Genomic DNA, 20189 nt, shown 5'->3' with positions numbered 1-20189 from the left:
AACACAAAGGAAGAAGTAACTAGTTCTTCCTTTTAATGACTCAGTGAGGAGAGAAAGGCTTGTAGGAGATTCACTGGGTGGGGGAGGCCTAAAAATGTGAAGTAAAAAGCATGACATGGTCTGAACTAACAAGAAGTTCAGAAAAGCTGGATTGTAGGCTATGTGTTGGGAGGTAGAATGCTAGAGCTGAGACATAATCGGGTGGACTGAAGTCAAGACAGACAAAATCTTATGTTGGAATTTATTCTGGGGGTGCTAGTAGGTCAGTGAAGGGTTTTTTTCCTAATAGGAATAGTAAGAGGTAGAATTCATGAGAAATGCCTTAAAAATCACATTATTCTTGAATTGGGAAATCAAACATTGACAGAATTTGAAAAGCTATAAACAAGCTTTTGAAATGAGCACTGCAAATAAATTGAATAATTTATGGAGGAGTCTGTTTTATCCCTTTCAGATAACATATATGATCTTACTTTAGGTAAAAGCATTTAAATCAAAATACACATGATGGCATCAGAAGAGAAAGAAATAATGTATTTTTGTTTTATGAAATTACTATAGACTGTACTTTTTCTTAAAGTTTCTGGCATTGAATTTTTTCAACTTATTTTGAAATGATTTAAAGTTTTACAGAAGAGTTTCATAAATACTACGGAGCACTACTGTATACTCCTTGTCCAGCTTCTGCTAATGTGACCATTTTGCATAATCATAGTACAGTGATCAAAACTAAGAACTAACATTAGTACAATACTGTTAACACTAGTACAATACTGTTAACTATAGACTTTATGAGGATGTCTCCAGCTTTTGGACTAATGATCCTTTTCTGTTTCAGGATCCAATCCAGAATATATCGTGCCACACTTAGTGGTTATGTCTCTTTAAACCCCTCAAATCTATTATTTTTTTTTTGACCTTGATGCTTTTGAAGTGTACCAGTCAGATATTTTGTAGAATGTTCCTTAATTTGATTTTGTCTCATATTTTCTGATGATTAATGGACTGGAATGATGAGTTTTGGGGATATTGGAGGTTTTTTTTTTTTTTTTTTTTTTTTGAGACAGAGTCTCGCTTTGTTGTCCAGGCTAGAGTGAGTGCCGTGGCGTCAGCCTAGCTCACAGCAACCTCAAACTCCTGGGCTCGAGTGATCCTTCTGCCTCAGCCTCCCGAGTAGCTGGGACTACAGGCATGCGCCACTATGCCCGGCTAATTTTTATATATATACATCAGTTGGCCAATTAATTTCTTTCTATTTATAGTAGAGACGGGGTCTCGCTCTTGCTCAGGCTGGTTTTGAACTCCTGACCTTGAGCAATCCGCCCGCCTCGGCCTCCCAGAGAGCTAGGATTACAGGCGTGAGCCACAGTGCCCGGCCTGATATTGGAGGTTTTTAAAAAATTTTATTTTATTTTTCAAATTCTCATTAACTAAAATTGACTTTTTCTGTGTACAGTTCTATGAATTTTAATACATCTAGATTTGTGTAACCACCATTATAATCAGGATATAGAAAATTTCATCACCTCTCAAAACCCTCACACTCTCTCTGTAGTCACATCCTCCCCTTCATCTATATTCCTAGCAACCACTGATCTGTTCTCCATCAATATAGTTTTGTCTCTTCAAGAAATGTCATATATATGTGGCTGGGCATGGTGGCTCATGCCTGTAATCCTGGTACTCTGGGAGGCCAAGGCGGAAGGATTGCTTGAGGTCAGGAGTTTGAAACCAGCCTGAGCAAGAGCAAGACCCTGTCTCTACTAAAAATAGAAAAAATTAGCCAGGCATAGTTGATGCGCACCTGAAGTCTCAACTACTTGGGAGGCTGAGGCAGGAGGATCACTTGAGTCCAGGTGTTTGAGGTTGCTGTGAATGAGGGCTGATGCCATGGGACTCTAGCCTGGGCAACAGAGTGAGACTGTCTCAAAAAGAAAAAAAAACCCCACAAAACAAAAACAAAAAAATGTCATAGAAGTGGAATTATACAGTATGTAACCTTTTTGACTGGTTTCTTTGACTCATTGTAATGCTTTTGAGAGTCATCCAATTTGTTATAGTTATCAATAGTTTATTCCTTTTTATTGCTAAGTATGGATCCACTACAGTTTGTTTATCTGCCTTTTTTGATAAGTATTTGAGAACATATTGTGTGTCCTGGCATTATAGCAACCAATTTGAGTGAATTATTTTGTGAAACAAGGATTATCATTGTTCCTTTAACAGAAGTGACAACAGAGGCTTAGAGAGTTTTAGTAGCCCTAAGTTTATACAACTAGTTAATAGTAGAATTGGCACTCAAACCTGAGTCACCCATTCTAAAGCCCATCCTCTTAACCAGGCGTCCTCAAACTATGACCTACGGGCCAGCTGAGGACATGTATCCACGCCGCCCCCCCCCCCCCCCATTTTGCCACGGCTGCCTGTCCTGCTTAGCAGCCGACTTGTCCTGGGCCCACAGCATGCATGTGCGGAATGTGCAACGCACTCTCCAGCCACCCTCCAACGATCTGAGGGACAGTGAACTGGACCCCTGTTTAAAAAGTTTGAGGACTCCTGCTTCTTAACTGTTATGCTACATGGCTAGTTGCTAATGTTAGTTTCTTCATTTCTCTGTTTTGACCAGCAGTATAATTAAGAGAAGTTAAAAGTTCTTGTTTCTTTAACACATTATAAAATTCTCCTTTTTTGTTTATATTTGGTTCCTCTTTCATTAAAGAGCAAAAATAATAATAGCAGGGGTATGTTTGTTTTCTGTGTTGCTAGTTTTTAATCTTAGGGGCTAAGGGTTATGTGATTTGGGCCTTAAGCAAAGAGTCAAGCCAAGTCAGTCATCGGTCCACAGGCAATTATGAATTAACATTGAATACATCTGTTTACAGGAATTAAAAAAATAATACAAAGCTTTTTCATAGTTTCCTTGTAAATAGGATCTTTAATTTGTTTTACAGGTAAATAATATCAAATGAAAATAGAGATATAGCCTGATTCAGGCTAGTTTCAATCAAGAGGCTTGCCTTCTGTCATATTGCTTTAAACTTTACTGATGACAAAGGTAATTGTCTTTTCTTTTTTTTAAAGAACACAAAGTTTTGGTGTCAAAAAGATGACCCTTTTTGAACTTGTGCTAAAAACCCATTTGCTTAAATATCCTACTGCCATAAGATAAAGGAATGTTTCTAAAATATTAGGATAGCATTTTTACCTTGTACTAATAAAGTATAATAAGCATAATTGAATTTTTGAGGATTTTATAAAATTTTTGTTCTAAATATTTGGTAACTTTATTATTTCAAGCAAATTATATAAAAATTTGATGAGACTTTTAAAAAATGTAGCCTTAATTTGATTTTTGTTCTTAGTTCTGCAAGCACTATCCTGAGGACTTGGAGAGACTATAAAATCAAATGTCACACTGGACTAGATCTTCAAAATTATCACTGTAATTCCGTTGTTGGCCTGTTGACTCAGAGGCATGAGGAGCCCAAGATGGCTGAGTAGCAGTCTTACCTTTCAGTTCAGTGCAATCATTGTTGTATTTCCTGGTGGCAGCATTTCTCTCTCTGGAGCTAAGACCTCTAGGCTATTAGATCATATAATCGTGGGAACTGGAAGCAAAAGTTTTGGTAGTGGGTCACTAGGGGTAATGGTGAGTGGTGCCACTCCCATTTCTACCCCTTGTTTCTCGGACCCGTGAATTCTTGCTGTGGGAGAAACAGTACCATGTAATAGATGCTGATTCAGAGTATATATCGCCTTCTGGAGAGCTTTGCCCCAGCTCTGCAAAGTATTGTTACCTAGCTAGCACTGTATTTGCATCTTCAAAAGGCCACTCCACCGTTCTATTAAGTTAGCTGCTTCAGGATAGTGGGGAACATGGTAAAATTAGTGAATTCCATGAGCATGAACCCATTGCCTCACTTCTTTGGCTGTGAGGTAATTTCCTTGGTCAGAAACAATGCTGTGTGGAATACTGCTGTGTTGGTGGATAAGGCATTTCATGAGTTCACGAATGGTAGTTTTGGCAGAAGCATTGCATGGAGGGAAGGCAAATCCATAGAGTATCTATTCCAGTAGGGACAAAATGCTGCCCCTTCCATCATGGAAGTGGTCCTGTGTAGCCATCCTGTCACCAGGTAAGTTGGTGAGCACCCCAGGGAATGGTGCTGCATCAAGGGCTCAGTGTTGGTCTCTGCTGCAGGCATATTGGGCACTCAGCACGGGCTATAGCCAGGTTGGTCTTGGTGAGGGGAAGTCCATGTTGCTGAGCCGATGTATAACATCCATCCCTGCCACCATGGCCAGGATGAGCCCACTGGGCAATGATAGGGGTGGCTTGGGAAAGAGGCTGGCTGATATCCACAGAATGAGTCATCGTATCCACTTGATTATTAAAGTCCTCCTCTGCCAAAGTCACCCTTCGGTGAGCATTCACATGGGACACAAGTCCTTTGCCCAGTTAGAGAGGTCTGTCTATCTACCTCTTCCCCAAAATCTTTGTTACCAATTTTCCAATCATGTACCTAAACCATTGGCTACAGCCCATAAATCAGAATATCATCACGTATCTGGCCATTTCTCCTTCCAAGCAAAGTGCACAACAAGGTGCTCTGCCCTCTGGGAAGATTTCCCTTCACCACTGTTCTTCAGAGATGTCTCAGAAAGAGGTTGTCATGTTCCAGCTGTCCACTTCTGGGTGGTGCCTGCATATCATGCAGAACCTCTGTAAATTAGGCTCTGGTCTTCTCTTCCTCTGTTATCTGATCATTGTGTACTAGTCTGCATGAGACCATAGGTGCAGGCTGGGAGAGAGAAGGCAGTGTAGCAGTAGCAGCCATGGGAATTTGGGCCACTTCTTCATGTAACTTGGCCTTTAGGACCTGCTCAGGCCTGATAATGTATGTACCACTTTGATTGGATTCTGGAGTGCTGTTGTCCATACCTACCTTTATGGCTTGGTGGGTCAGATAACACCCAGTTCATGATGGGCAGCCCAGGTTGCATGGTAACTTGGTGGCCCATGGTTAAGTGTTCAGTTTTTATCTACTAAGGCCCAGTAGCAGGCCAAGAGTTGTCTCTCAAAAGGAAAGTATTATCTGCAGATGATGGCAAGGCCTGGCTCCAAAATCCTGAAGGCCTGCACTGTGATTCACGTGTAGGGGTGTGTCAAAGGCTCCTAACAGCATCCCGATCCACCAATGACACCTCAGGTACTATTGGATCTGCTGGATCCTATGGCCCAGTGGCAGAGCAGTTTGCACAGGAGTCTGGACCTGATGTAGCACCTTTTCCTGTTCTGGGTCCCACTCAAAACTGGCAGCTTTTTGGGTCACTAAGTAATTGGACCAGAGTAACACACTCACATTAGGAATGTGTTGCTGTCAAAATCCAAATAGGCCCACTAGGCATTGTGCCTCTTTCTTGGTTGAAGGAGGAGTAAGATGCAGCAACTTATCCTTAACCTTAGTAGGGATATCTTGACATGCTCCACAGCAGTGGACCCCTATAAATTGCACTGAGGTAGAAGACTCCTGAATTTTAGTCAGATTTATTTCCCACCCTCTGACATGCGGTGTCTTACCATAAGTCTAGAATAGTTGCTACTTCTTGCTCATTAAGTCTAATGAGCATATTGTCAGTGATTTAATGGACCTGTGTGATATCTTGTGGGAGGAAAAGGTGATCAAGATTCCTGTGAACTAAATTATGACTTGGGCTCGAGAGCTGGTATATACCTGAGGTAAGACAGTGAGGGTACACGCTGGCCTTGCCAGCTCAAAGCAAATTTCTGGTGGGCCTTATGGACAGGTGCAGAGAAAAGGCATTTGCCAGATCATTAGCTGTATACCATGTACTAGGAGATGTGTTAATTTGCTCAAGCAATGAAACCACATCTGCTACAGCAAGGGGCTAGCATAGTGTCTGACACTAATTGCTCAGTAAATATTTGTTATTAATAAAAGAATGACTACAAGTACCTCAAATCAGGCATTAACTTGACATTGGGCAAGTAACTTCTTTCTATTGACCTCTTTTGCCTATTTTTTTTTAATTTTTTTTTTTTTTTTTGTGAGACAGAGTCTCACTGTGTTGCCTGGGCTAGAGTGCCATGGCATCAGCCTAGCTCAAAGCAACCTCAAACTCCTGGGCTCAAGCGATCCTTCTGCCTCAGCCTCCCGAGTAGCTTGGGACTACAGGCATGAGCACCATGCCCGGCTAATTTTTTCTATATATTTTTAGCTGGCCAATTAATTTCTTTCTATTTTTATTAGAGATGGGGTCTTGCTCTTGCTCAGGCGGGTTTCGAACTCCTACCTGAGCGATCCGCCAGCCTCAGCCTCCCAGAGTGCTAGGATTACAGGTGTGAGCCTTCGAGCTGGACCTATTTGTGCTTTTATAAGGCATTGTTTTGGTCTTTTCTCATTATCAGCTCTGTCCCTTGTTTATGACATCATCGTTTTACTGTTGCCCTCTTTCACCCCTTATAATTTCTATTTCTAATTAGCTAAAAGAAAATAATCAAATTATTAGGCTTACATTGATATTGCCTCAAATGAGTTTCAGCTGTTATGACTGAGGGTGTGCTTTCCAGTGGATAGTGAGTCTCCTGTGACTGCTCTGAGGACCTTGTTTCTGGGTGCATTGGTTCTAAATAGTCATTCTGGATAAGTGAGTTAATGTAAGCTAACTATGGCATTTTACAAGAAAAAAAGTGATATTTTTCTTTTTAGCATAATTTTTTTACTTTATTATTTTTTTCTTTTTTAGCCTCTAAACATTTGGCAATAAAACATATTAATAATTTGTTAAACCATGGAGATTATTTTCATAAAAAGATAAACCAAGCAGTGGAATGTTCAGTGGAATGGAATAAAATAGGCACTTAATGGGCAGAAAGTTGGTTCACTATCACTACATTTTGCAGCAGTTTGTAAAGTTCTTAAGTCAGTGACAGCTTGCCCTCTCGTCTGTGCCTCTGGTAAGGCAGAATAATTACTCTCAAGTAATTAACTAAAGGGAGAAAACCTTACTAAACCGTGTTTACTTTGTGTAAAATATCAGGACAAAGACTATCTATTGAGTTGCACTTCATCATTTCAAGCACTTTTGGGAGTGCTTAATGCTTTCAAACCATTTTGATTAATTTAAGCTCTTAGAATAAATTAGTAAATATTCACCAGGAGCCAGGGTAAATAGTGATAGTAACGTTCTAGAGACTTGGGCACCTTGTCAGATGTAAGGTGACTTGGAGAGCAGAGCTTCATGGGTCTTAGTTGTTGTCCCCTTAGGCTGGCCATGTGCAGTGCAGTGGAGCTGTAGCAGGGTGCCTGGCACTTGGGAGGCTTGCAATATATGTGGAAAATTTTGTTGGAGAGGTAAAGAAAACTGTGGCTATCATTTGGAAGTAGTAGCATTATGAACTATGATTGCATTGATAATTTTTTAAAAATAGGCTTTTATATCAAGCTTGCAGTTCAATTTAAAATCATTTTGCTATGTTGGACTTTAAGTTCCTTTCTAACACTGAGGTGTTTTTGTTTTTCTAATAGTAAAAACGAGATTAATTCACACTTATTTTTTCATTGAACTTTGAATTTTCTGGTGAATTTTATCTGTTTAGTGAACTTACACATCTGCATCTGATATTGCAGTTTGCTAGCTTTTCCAGATTACAAAGCAATATATCCCTTTTATATAAGGGTTAATAAGTAGCCAGATTAGACTCACAGTCCATTGTTAACGATAAGAGCCACAAAGTTTGCTGTCTCACTTGCATCCCCTTTCATACTTCTTTTTCCTTTCATAGTTTTCTTCAGTTGATATATTAAAACAACTTTTACAATTGAGATTTTATACTTTAAAACAACATACAGTCTTTAATTTTGTTTCCTTGTAGATTCTTATTCTATTTTATTATTAATTTTAAATTATGGCAATTAACATGAGCTTAATAATGGTCTAATCAGGGTAGATCTTGCTCCCTGCCTCTAGTTTCCTCCTTTCCTCTACCTCTCCCCCGTTTTTACCTGTAGATTTGCATGTTTGACCTAGCAGAATAATTGGGTCCACAGCAACATGGGCGTGCCTCCCTTAGAAACACTTAGTTTCATGTATGACTCATAAGCTGAAGCACAGACACCACTTCCCCAATCTACAGGAGCCATTTTAACAGCATAAAACTTGCCGGATTGCTTTTTATTTTCAAGCCCAAAGGACGATACCTAAAAGGAAAGAATATTTGAAGGTAACTTGTTACACTTTTGTGTGTTTGCTTCTGGCTATTTCTTGAGCTGATAAACGGAGGGTGGTTCTTACCTGTCGAAGAACATGGCTGAATGTGTTCTTTAACTCTGATAAAATGTGTGCAGTTAGTCACATGCCTGATTGAACTTCAGTACTAGGGGGAAACAAAGCAGTCAAATTCTGGAAAGTTTTAGATCTTCTTGGTATGGCATTGTTTTATGTCTTGTGTGATTTTTTTTTTTGTCTTTGTGACTTAAGAAGAAAGGAAATTTTTCTTTTTTATGTATCACAAAACTAGGTTAGGTTTTAATTTTAAAAACCTAATTGTATTTGTTGGGGTAGCTGGGAAATTAAATTGTATTATTCATGTGTGATATGGATATTTAAAAAAAATTCAGGGGCAGTGGCATATTTTGGTGGTCAAGGATGAAGTTTTGGGACAACTCAGTCCTAGGTGTTGCTCACTGACCTATCCTTTTCTTCTCTATTTGTAAGTTAATGAAATTAATATACTAACTATTTCATTTTGGAAACTAAATAGAAGTTTAAGTAAAATGAACGGTCATTTAGATAACAAGTAAAAGTGAGTATTAAATGAAGAGGAAGAAAGACTTGAATGATTCATTTATTGTTAGAAAAAAATGAAGCTTTATAATTAACACTGGAAACTTGTTCTGAGTAACAATCTTAGAAGCAAAGCTGTCTTCTAAGGAAACATTTAGTATTTCAGTTTTGTATAAAAGGGAGAAAAGTAAAGACTCCTGGCCTTCCTTCTATACTACTGTTCTTAAAATATGCTTGTTTTGAATTAAATGAAGAAAATTGCTCAATCTTTTCCTGAAATATTCATCATCATTGAAATTGTGAGATTTTGGCTGGCAAGTGTATATTCTGATATGTCTTGAAGTTCTAGGTACTCTGAGAAGCTGAGTGCAGTAGTATTTTACTTCTGAATCATATTTATGAAAATAAAATTTACATGAAAATAAAATTTGAAAGTGCAATGATTAGGAATAAAGTTTTTGTAAATAAAATTTACCAAGCTGTTTATTATTGACCATAATGGTATTTAGCTAGTTCTTTGAGAATTTGCTCTTATTAACTTTCTAAGCGTTTGCAGGCCTGTCAGAGAAGAGGGAAGATAGAAAGTCAGCCAGTTATTATTTGTTACTCTTTTGAAAGGATTGTTGATATTAACAGATCTCAATTTTGTGGTATTATAAAAAAGGCACAGAGGACATTTTACCAATTCAGCCCTGAGCCATTTGCTATCATCTCTGTTTGCATATTGCTGGTTTAGTCAGCCTTTGAGTAAGCAAAGGCTGTATTTGCTTCTGGTCTGGTCTGTGTGATAAATCTAATGAAACCTGTTTGCTTTTTTAAAAAATTAAAAAAAATTTTAAAGGCAGTGATCCTTATGAGAAAAATTAAGAGACGCACCAATAAGCAGCATAATTAAGATTCATTTGTTAAAGAGAGTAGAAGCATTTTGTTTTCTTGAAATTAAGAAGCTGGTGCAATTTAAATAGATAACCAGTCACATATTTCAGCTTCCTATGTGATAAAGACTGAAAAGGGCCTTCAAGGAGAAGGGAGAAGAAAAACAAAAAAGGCAGAGAAACAAGGGAAGGCCAGAAAAACTTGAGTCGTCCCCTCCCTATTTTTTTTCCTTCCATAAGGTTGAATGTAAGTTTAAACTGAATCATCAGACTTAAATTCACAATTACCAATTTACAGAGTTTTGGTGCTGAAAGCGACTGAAGATCGTCCAACTGCCTCACTTTTATAGATGAGAAACAGTGGCCCAAAGAGGTCCTGTGACTTGCCCGAGGTCATGCAGTGCTTAATGGCAGGGCTTGGCAGTCTGGAGCTGCTCTAGCTAGTCCACAACAAGTGATGCTTTGTTTGAAATGGTCTATATTTCCTTAAGAGCAAATAAAACCTTAATTAAGATGTTTGATGATAATTTTGGTGATAAGATGCAACCAGATAGATTTGCCAGAAATTTTGAAAATATACGTACTTTCCTTTCTCATCAGAAAGATGATGCATTTACTTAATTTCTACAACAGCTTTTGTTTTTTTTTCACTGTTGGAATTTTTTGTTTGTGACATTCCTTATTTAAGGTGGCCCTACATGGAAATACAAGGAGTTGGGAATTTAATTTGAAACCTGGGTACAAAGACAGGTTTATTTCTGCTTTAGTTTTATTCTTTTAGGAGGGCAAATATTGCTTAATATGATACCTTATCTACTAAAATGTGTGTGTGTGTGTGTAAAACTTTGCATGTGAGTTAACAAAATTCAGAGATCTCTAAGCTTTAACCTTATGCTTATCTTAAATTTGACCTCTGGGAAGGTAGCAATCTTATTCCACTTGTCTCTGTCCTTTCCTCCTCCTCCTCCTCGTGAGAGAAGTACTTTTGGAATCTTCTGGGGAATACAACATTTTTGTCTATTAACTTTTTGGTGTGTTTTATTGGGGTGGATGGAAATTTACTTACATCTGCTTGTTCTTTAGGTCTGAAATTTGGATTTTTTTTTTATTACTTTGCATATAACTGTTGAGTTTCCTTAATTTCTGAGTTTTCTAACCCAGTTCTAAATGAGATCCTTCATAGTGTGGCCATGATTGTCCTAAGCAACAAGTGGCAAAAAGGCTGGAGACATGGTTTTATCCGAATAAACTTACATTCTTACTGGGAAAACAAGGCTTGTTAACAGGTGAAGTAAGTAAAGAATAGACCCAAACTGCTGACTGGGTAAATTCAGGTTCAGACTGCCTGGAGATAAGACAACTGAAACTTAAAATACTCTAGAGAGTTTATCTTGAAGGAATTGTGAATATTTAAGGATAAATAGGATTTACCTAGGTTAAGAAGAGTGTCTTCACCAATAAGAATAAGAATATAATAAGCTCTTTGAGATCAGAAATGTTTTATTCTATTTTTCCGTCTTCAACTTTTGACAAAGTACCAGGCACATAGGAGTAGTAGGCAGATATTTGCTGCCTTAAACCTTTGGCCACTCTTTGTTGCCATCCTATTCAGTTGACCTTCCTGCTAAAGTTAGGGTTGACAAATCTCTAAACAGCACGTGGCCCTCAGCTTAATTTCTGTCTCGTGCCTGCACTTTGTAGCTATTAAAAAAAAAAATTAACACCTACCTGATAGTGTTACCTTTAAAGCTGTAATTGTCAACCTTTGGTGTAATAAAGAATCAGCTGGCTTCAACTTAGATTCTGATTCATTAGGCCTGGGGTTGGGTTTAGCAGCTAGCATTTTTAATAAGTAGCCTAGATGATTGTAATGGAGGCAGGCTTAAGGCTGTGAAAAGCAATTTTAGTTTGCATTTTAATATTTGAATTTTTAGGCAGCAATGATATTTTGAAGCCCACCGTAAGGAAGGAAAGTGTCTAGGGTACTTCATTGTCAATTATTATTATTTTTTTTACTTTCTTTTTAGATTTAGAGACGGGGTCTGACTGTGCTCAGGCTGTGTTCAGGCTGATGTCGAAGCCCTGAAGCAGCAGCTATCCGCCCGCCTCGGCCTCCCAGAAAGCTAGGACGACAGGCGTTAGGATTGTCAATGTTAGAACCTATTTAGCCTCCTTTCCCTACCCCAGTTATCCCTTTCTCTAGTCCATTTATTGCTGTTTTATGTGATGTTCAACTGTGTGGCTCTCCCTCTTTCCTTTTCTGATTCTGTCTAACTCCCCGCACATACCAACTACCGTATTGACCATCATAGTGTTAATTAAAAAAACTATGAGGTTTATAGTTTTACAAAAGGAGACCCTTATTTCTCGTGAAGGGGTCTCACCCTGCAGAGGCCATTCTTGACAGACTGGGAAACACTGCTCCAGCCACAAGCCGTGTTTCAAGCGAGTGACAAAAGGGAACAAGATTTTATACTGAGCAGGGTGTCTAAATATACATATTTAACAGGCTATAGGAGGAGCCATGAATATTGATAAAGAGAAAACGCATATGTGTAATTGTGCTTTATACCTCCCATCTTGTAATGACTGGGAACTCAGTTTCAAGTTTTTTTTCTGGGGATCCCCTTGGTCAAAAGGGGTCCATTCAGTTAGCAAAGGGGCTTAGGATTTTATTTTTATTTCACAACATATAATCAAACTGATTTTTAGTTTTTAGTATAATTAACCTATTCTTTATCTCCCAGTGAACTCTTCCAATGTTAATTGTTTTAGTTCCAAGTGATGGTTCATGGATTCCCTCTATATCCCCTTATCCTTGGGACTCTAGAAAAAACATCCCCTTTTGAAAGCCTTTCTTTCTGGCGAAATACACTATTATTATTTGTAATTGCTTGAGTTTGGGAGGAAGTCATTTTTTAACCATGTGATGCTTGGATATGATTTTTGAGGTTTATTTGGACATTTCACTGGATCATTGCATATTTCTAGGTTTTGCCTAACATTACATCCCACCTAACAGGCCACAGTTGAGTGTTTGCTGACTCTTACGTGAGTTGGGAAGAAGAGTCCCATCAGTTGAATTGTCTGAAAATAATCGTTGCTTCCATCAGTTGGCCAGATTATTTCACTTCTTTGCTTAGGAGCTGCTTCATATAAATGTTAAAAATTAAATTAGTAACAATATGGAGTCAACTCAAATGATTAGGGCAGTTTTCAACTTTCTGAACAATGTCTTCAGTTAGCATGGAGAACCTACTAAAGAGAAAGTTTTTTGTGTCTTGTCAAATGAGCTGTATGCCATAGTAAAAGTGGCTGTTGAGCTATACTACAAATGTCTTTTCTGGTCACGATTCTAGGAAGCCCCTCCCCCTCATGAGATAAATAACTCATTGTGTGCTATTTGCTTTGTTGGCAGAGAGGGAGAAGTTATGCAGCTGAGCTTTGAATATACAAATTTCTATGCAGAAACATTTTGATTCCTTCTCTTCCAGGTATAAATAGTAAAATGCAACTATAAACCATATAGTTTATTCTATAGTTTGTATGAAGATTGGTTTAAAAATTTTTGTATTAAAAAGTTATCAAAGTGATATATGCACATTGTTTAACATCTAATAGGACAGATGAGTCTATAATGCAAAGCAGCCTCTCTCTTCTCTCTCCTCTCTCTCTCCTCTCTCCCTCTCCCTCTCTCTCTCTCTCTCTCTCTGTCTCTGTCTCTCTCTCTCTCTCTCTCTCTCTCTCAAGACTAGTCAAGTACAGTAGTGAGAAGGGGGAAAGTAGTAGAACAAGGAGTTCAATCTGTAACTGACTGAACAATCAAGTGAGATAACTCACTACCTTCGGACCAGCCTATCTCTTCTCACTCTCGGTCTTGCTGCCTATAGGCAACTACTTCTTCGATAAGTTGATTTCATTTTTTAAACTTGTGTTTTCTTTTTTCTCTTCTTTTTTCCTTTTCTTGGGGGAGGGGGGAGGACAAGGTCTTACTGTGTTGTCCAGACTTGAGTGCAGCGGCCCAATCATAGCTCCCTTTAGCCTCAAACGCCTGGTCTCAAGTGAGCTTCCCACCTCAACCTCCCAAGGAGCTGAGACTACAGGCATGCCGGGCTAATTTTTTAAATTTTTAGTGGAGATGGGGTCTTGCTGTGTTGGCCAGGCTGGTCTTAACTCCTGGCCTCAAGTGATCTTCCTGCCTCAGCCTCCCAAAGTGCTGGGATTATAGCTACCATGCCCAGCCTAATTTGTGTTTTCCTGGGATTGATTTTTCTCCTGTCTTTTACTCTATGCATTAAAAACTCTTCAAGGTAGCAGGAACCAGTATGACTCTACATCCTGCAGTATCTGTACGACAGATGCTCAATTATATATTGATCATTGCATTTGTGCAGTTGGATGGTATAATTTAAAAAAAATCTAAATATAATTAACTTAAAATTGGTTAGTTTCCAGGTTTAGAAAACATTCTTATAAATGGTGAAACTATGAAATTTTATAGTGAAACTATAAAAATGAGGTATTGATTTAATAACTTAGTTTATGTACATTTTATTATATCAGTGCTAAATGGAAGTTTAGTATTGAAGTGGGGCAATTTATTATTTTTTCTTTAAAATGGAAATATGCATTTAGGAGAATGTATAAAACACGTACAGTTACAATATAATTATAAAGCATTTACCCATGTCACAACAACCTAGGTTAAGAAATGGATTATGTCTATAACCTAGAAGCCCCCTAGTCCTATTCATGTTTGTTTCCTTTTAAAAATAACTACTATCCTGACTTTTCTGATAATTCTTTATTTATAGTTTTACCCCTTTGAACTTTATGTAAATGGAATCATAGCTTATATTATATATTTTATAGTGACTTGCTTCTTTCAACTCTGAGATTTATCTTAATTTTCATTGCTATATGGTATTCCATTATTTGTGTGTACCAGAGTGTATTTATTCTCTCTTGTTGATGGCAGTAGATTATTTTCAGTTTGGGAACATTTTTGCACATGTTTCCTGGAATGTATGTGCAAAAGTTCTTTAGGGCAGTATCTTCACGTTGAGGTATATGAAGATTTAGAGAATAGAGAAGCTGGATAATTTAAGATAATTTAGAGTTTTTCATTACCGTTTTCCTAGAAACAGGTGTTTGCCATTGACGACTTCTTACCCATTCAGAATCTTACTATGGTGTATTGCCCTGGGGTATGAAATCCTCCAAGACCCTAAAAAGATGGGCAATTGCTATATTTCAATTGAGTAAGTTGTAGACATAAATAAACTTGACTCCTAACCACCAATCAGTTCACCATACCCATCCTTTATTAACCAAAGTTCAATTATTTCAAACATAATTCTGAGTAAAAAGTAAATTTTAACAGAAATGGGTATAATATTGTCCCAATTATGTATATAGAGACGATCCTGGCTGAGCATGGTGGCTCATGCCTGTAATCACAGCACTTTGGCAGGCCAAGGCAGGAGGATTGTTTGAGCCCAGGAATTTGAGGTTGCAGTGAACTGTGGTCGCACCACCGCTTTCCTGCCTGAGCAACAGACTGAGACCTTGTTGCAAAAAAAAAAAAAAAGAAAGAAAGTTTAATATTTTAATTTTAAATATAATTTAATATTCTTCCCAATTTTAATGAATTGTTCTTTATGGTAAGGACTAGGAAGGGCACAAATAAATGGTAAAGCTGATAGTCTATGATTTTTCTCATTGGGGAAAAAACTTCAATCCAATGCTTTTATTCTAATTGTTCTGGTTCAGAAAACGTGTGTTTTTTTAAACCTCAATTTAATGATATAAAACTGTTTAATTTTCAATACGAAAACAGACTAAATCAAATGTAACCGATGATCTGCCAAACTAGAAAATCTTGGGAAAGTTACTCAACCAGTTTCTTAAATAAAATTTAAAGATAGAAATAAAGATTTTTGCTGTAAGAATAATATTTACAAACTACTAGTTGCAACAGTTCAGCAGTTCTCAAATTTTTGGTGTCAAAAATACCTTTATACTCTTAAAAATTGCTGAAGACCACGAAGAGCTTTTGTTTACATGAGCCATATTTATCAATATACAAATTCTTTACGGGCACAGCCTATTATTATAGCCTTTTAAAAGAGTCTTTTATCAGAGTAGTATATTGAAAAGAACACTGTTAGATACAATTTTTCCCTTGGTAAAATAAAGCTGCTGAGTATAAGTTCTAGTATTCTTTCCTCACCTCTATGGATCATGTGGAGCAATTTGAAGACCATTAATCTAGGTTTTCTGTAATTTTCTCTAATTTTTATGTACATTATATTTTAAAATATAATTTTATTTTTTTAAAATATAGTGGAAGTTAACTTCCATTACATATTATAATGTATATAATTTATAAATAAAGTTTTTATGTTTGTTCACTGCTATATCTCTCAGCATCAAGAATATCTGACAATAATTGTTGAATGAATCAATAAATTATATAGAAATCTACATGCCTTTTGATAGAATCAAATTCTGGGAATCTATCCTAAAAAAAATTTAAGGATGCGAACAACGATTGAGCTGTAAGGATATTTGAACCACTGGTTGTAATTGTGTAGCAGTTCTCAAACTATACTTTAAAAAAAAACCCAAAACTTTATACTCTGTATCTTTTTTTATACTCTCAAAAATTACTGAGGCTCCCAAAGAGATGAAGTCTCACTCTGTCACACAGGTGGATATTCTTTGATACTATACCAAAACTCAACAACAAATGCTAGCTGGCTTAAAGGTTAGTACAGTGGGACTCTGAAACCCTGTTAATAAACTTTTTGTCCTCTGTAACACTAAAATCCATAGGTCTGTCTTGTACTTTGGATGGCTTTTTTTTTTTTTTAAACTTAAGGTTTTGTAGCATTCATTGGTCATTTAGTATTCTAAATGTTGACATAAGGTAAAAACAATACCAATCTCATCAGAAAAGTCTTTAAGTGTATTGGAAAGCCAATAAACTCAAAGTGTTGGATGCAAGTTTTCCAAAATTCTAACTTTCAGTTGAAAGCTTACATTTTATTATTGGTGGCAAATGCTGTCAATTGTTTCCCTTGAAGTGATGGACTTACTTTGTTTTGGGAAAATTTCTGCTGGATATCCAATTCTGAATAATTAGTTCTTTCAAGTAAAAATGATCTGTGAAAGAAGTAGGTAGTTTGGCTCACAGCTTAAACAATAATAGCATAAATGCTTGGTGAAAGTGTTGGTTCTGAGCAGCAATACTTCCATTTCGTTGGTGTCTTTGTGACCAAGAAAAGGGAAGTGAAAAGGCTGAAGAAGGCAATTACTGGCTTCTCTGCTAGTCTAGGGGATTTTTGTATAGTAACTTAATTTTTACAGTGAGAGGAATTGGCAGTGGTACCATTTTTATATGCTTTACAGTATAGGTGGCATGTGCCTTCAAATTAACTTCTTCCTGTAGACTTAATTTCTCATTAAGCATTTTCTGATTTACGTTTTCCTATTGTGGTGTTCTTCCTAATTGAAATATTTCGGTTGCTTTGAAGTTGAGTAGCTTCAAACTGAATTAAAGGAGTGTTAAGTAAGTTAGAAAGAGACTATTGGGGCCGGGCGCGGTGGCTCACGCCTGTAATCCTAGCACTCTGGGAGGCCGAGGCGGGCGGATTGCTCAAGGTCAGGAGTTCAAAACCAGCCTGAGCGAGACCCCGTCTCTACCATAAAAATAGAAAGAAATTAATTGGCCAACTAATATATATAATATAAAAATCAGCCGGGCATGGTGGCTCGTGCCTGTAGTCCCAGCTACTCGGGAGGCTGAGGCAGCAGGATCGCTTGAGCCCAGGAGTTTGAGGTTGCTGTGAGCTAGGCTGACGCCACGGCACTCACTCTAGCCTAGGCAAGAAAGCGAGACTCTGTCTCAAAAAAAAAAAAAAAAAAAGAAAGAGACTATTGGGTTTAGACCCTCAGGCTTCCTGTTAAGACCTCCACAAAGGGCATTTTTGAGGTGTATTATCTTTATTCTGCAGAAGTACACAACCCTTTTTGTGAAAGGCATTATGGGACATAGGCTGCTTTTGAGCATCTGAGATATTTCTCTTTGTCATAATGGAAGCCTAATAATAATCATGACTTGTCTCTAGTTAGGTTTAATATTTTTCTAAGCACTAAGTTCAAGGGAATGTTGATGTTTAAAATTCCTTTTCAAAGTTTTCAAAGTTTTATGTTTTAAATAAACTTGTTAAAGTATGCTAGAAGAATATATACAGTATACTATTTATATAAGGTTTTAAAATATACTACACAAAACATATATACTAAAGTATGGAGAAAAAAGTTAATATAAAGATTTTAGATTTAAATTAGAATAATTAAAATTAATGTTACATGTGTTTCAGTTTTAGGGGCAATTTAAAATAATTTGTATTTAGATATAAGATATATTGTGTAAATCATTTTATTCAAAATGTTTTTATGATGTGAACATTGTAAGCTGGACATTATATTTGATCCTTTGATCTATGGATCAGAGACAAAATGGTATGTTGTTATAAGATAATTTACAACCTAATAGTCTTAGGAATAAACTGAAAGGAAGGTGTAATACTCATCTGCCCTGGATAGGATAGAACACTTGCACACCATTGTTAGTATATTTGATTGTTGGGGTACGTGGTGGACACTAGGTTCTCTGTAGCTTCTCTGAGACTTTTCCTACCTTTTAGGTTTATTTAAACAAGCCCCAGAGCCAGAGACCAGGAGAAGGGAGTTAATGCATAAGGAAATAGACAAGTTCTTCTTTGTTCAGGGTTCAGGGAACACTTATTCCTTATTCCCTAGATATTGGGGACAATTGAGCTAATACATTTACAAATAAGAACAGAAATATACTAAAAATATGCTAGGAAGGCACTAATAACTCTTAAACTCTTGAAAAGAATGAGCTAGATCCTTCCATTTGAAAAATACTGGGTAAAAATAAAATTGTTTTTCCAAGCCACTTTTTAAAGAAATGTTACTTTAGGACCCTAGTGCCATGCTTAAAGCTTATTGGGTGTATGTTAAGTTCTGTTTAGGAAAGAGAGGTCATAAGGAATCTCAAGATGGGCTATGTGCAGTAAAATCTGAAGAGTCATTTTGGACACTGACCTAGAATAGAATAGCACTAAAGCCTGGTGCAACTGTAGTTGTGGTAGGGTTACTCTTTTTGTAATTTAGGTAAGAATTGACCACTGTGAATGAATAAGATAGTTGTATTTTGCCCAAGTTTATATATAGTGTGAACCATATAAGTGAAGAATTGAGGACACTCTTAAGGATTATTAGTCTGGGAGGCAGCTAGGCATGATAAAAAGTGAGCACCCCTGTTTCAGCTATAATTAATTGGAAGTTTGCTTAAAATGACTTGAAGCAGGTAGGATTGACCTGTTGAGAATAGAATTCTACTTGGTTTGTCTATAGTTGGTAGTGAATGTATATGAGTAAATAATGTGAGCCAAGTTTTGGATATGTAGGGAAGTGAGCAAGGGGAGTAGAGATAGTTTGGTGGGGGACACAAATTATAATCGGGGAAGAGTGCTGACAAGATGCCATGGTAAAAAATAACCAAGGGTCAAAGAGGCAAGTTGTCCTGCTTTATTGAGAGTCAGTTGCTTGAAGGTTTTTGTTTTGTTTTTTGCAGTAGTTATCTTTTCTGATAGGTAAAGGCAGGGATAGGGATGGGGTCATATCAAGGTAGTCAAGTGTTCTCATGTAAACAGCTGGGTAAAATAGAGAGCTTATTCTATTGTTAAGGCATTTGATTTTTTACTCAAGTCATTGTGGTTTTCAAATCTTAACTTATATGGTGTTTGCTCCTAAGAATACTTCTTCAAAAGTATTGAGTCTTTGTGTGCATATTAAATTTTAGATCCCAGCACCAAAACAATTTTTTATTAGCTCTGCTTTCATAAACACTATTCACCATTCATATGCTTCTGATGCCGTACTTACATATATTTTCATATAAACTACTGGACTATTTATAAAACAAGACATAAAGATGTAGCAGAGAAGGCAGGAAATACTTGACATTTGTATGCCATATCTTATTCTCTGCTTCCTGTCAGTTAAACCACGATGAGAGGAACAGAGACACAGATGTACAATTGCTGCTTTAATTTCCCATCGGGGAGACCAGTTAAGCATAAAGCTTGTTTCATTAAACTTTTTACATTTGTTGATTCTAGGGATGTTGTAGGCTTGTTTCGGATCATATGGATTATATATGTATTACCTGGTGACAATTAGATGTTTGATACAGGACCTAATAGGAAAATATAACTTCTACATATTTAAAAAGTATTTACTTTTGTGATGTTTTTATAGGCCACAAAAGATTGGCACATGAATTTATATATATGGTATAAATCCACTATGAAATGATAAGCTGCAATATTTTGATCTTGAAATTTTAGTATCTAAGCATTATTTTCATATATTGGTATGTCAGGATTCTTTAAAACTTTAAAAGCATTT

At 37.0% G+C, this 20189-nt stretch overlaps 1 protein-coding gene across 2 annotated transcripts in view; it reads left to right on the top strand.

The window, feature by feature from the left end:
* ELF1 (E74 like ETS transcription factor 1) overlaps window positions 1–20189 on the top strand; it is a 99820-nt gene that overhangs the window by 14114 nt on the left and 65517 nt on the right. Inside the window, exon 1 of one of the 2 annotated variants that reach the window (XM_076009411.1) lies at window positions 8097–8245. The exons of the other annotated variant lie outside the window; for it this stretch is intronic. The gene's annotated coding sequence lies outside the window, so the exon portion shown is untranslated. Of the gene's footprint in view, window positions 1–8096; window positions 8246–20189 lie in introns of those variants that run through there. 2 annotated transcript variants of the gene reach the window in all.

Source organism: Microcebus murinus, chromosome 13 (assembly GCF_040939455.1).
Source record: "Microcebus murinus isolate Inina chromosome 13, M.murinus_Inina_mat1.0, whole genome shotgun sequence".
In the NCBI taxonomy this organism is placed as follows: domain Eukaryota; kingdom Metazoa; phylum Chordata; class Mammalia; order Primates; family Cheirogaleidae; genus Microcebus; species Microcebus murinus.
The sequence above is the reverse complement of the archived record's forward strand: the minus strand, read 5'-3'. Positions and strand labels throughout refer to the sequence as shown.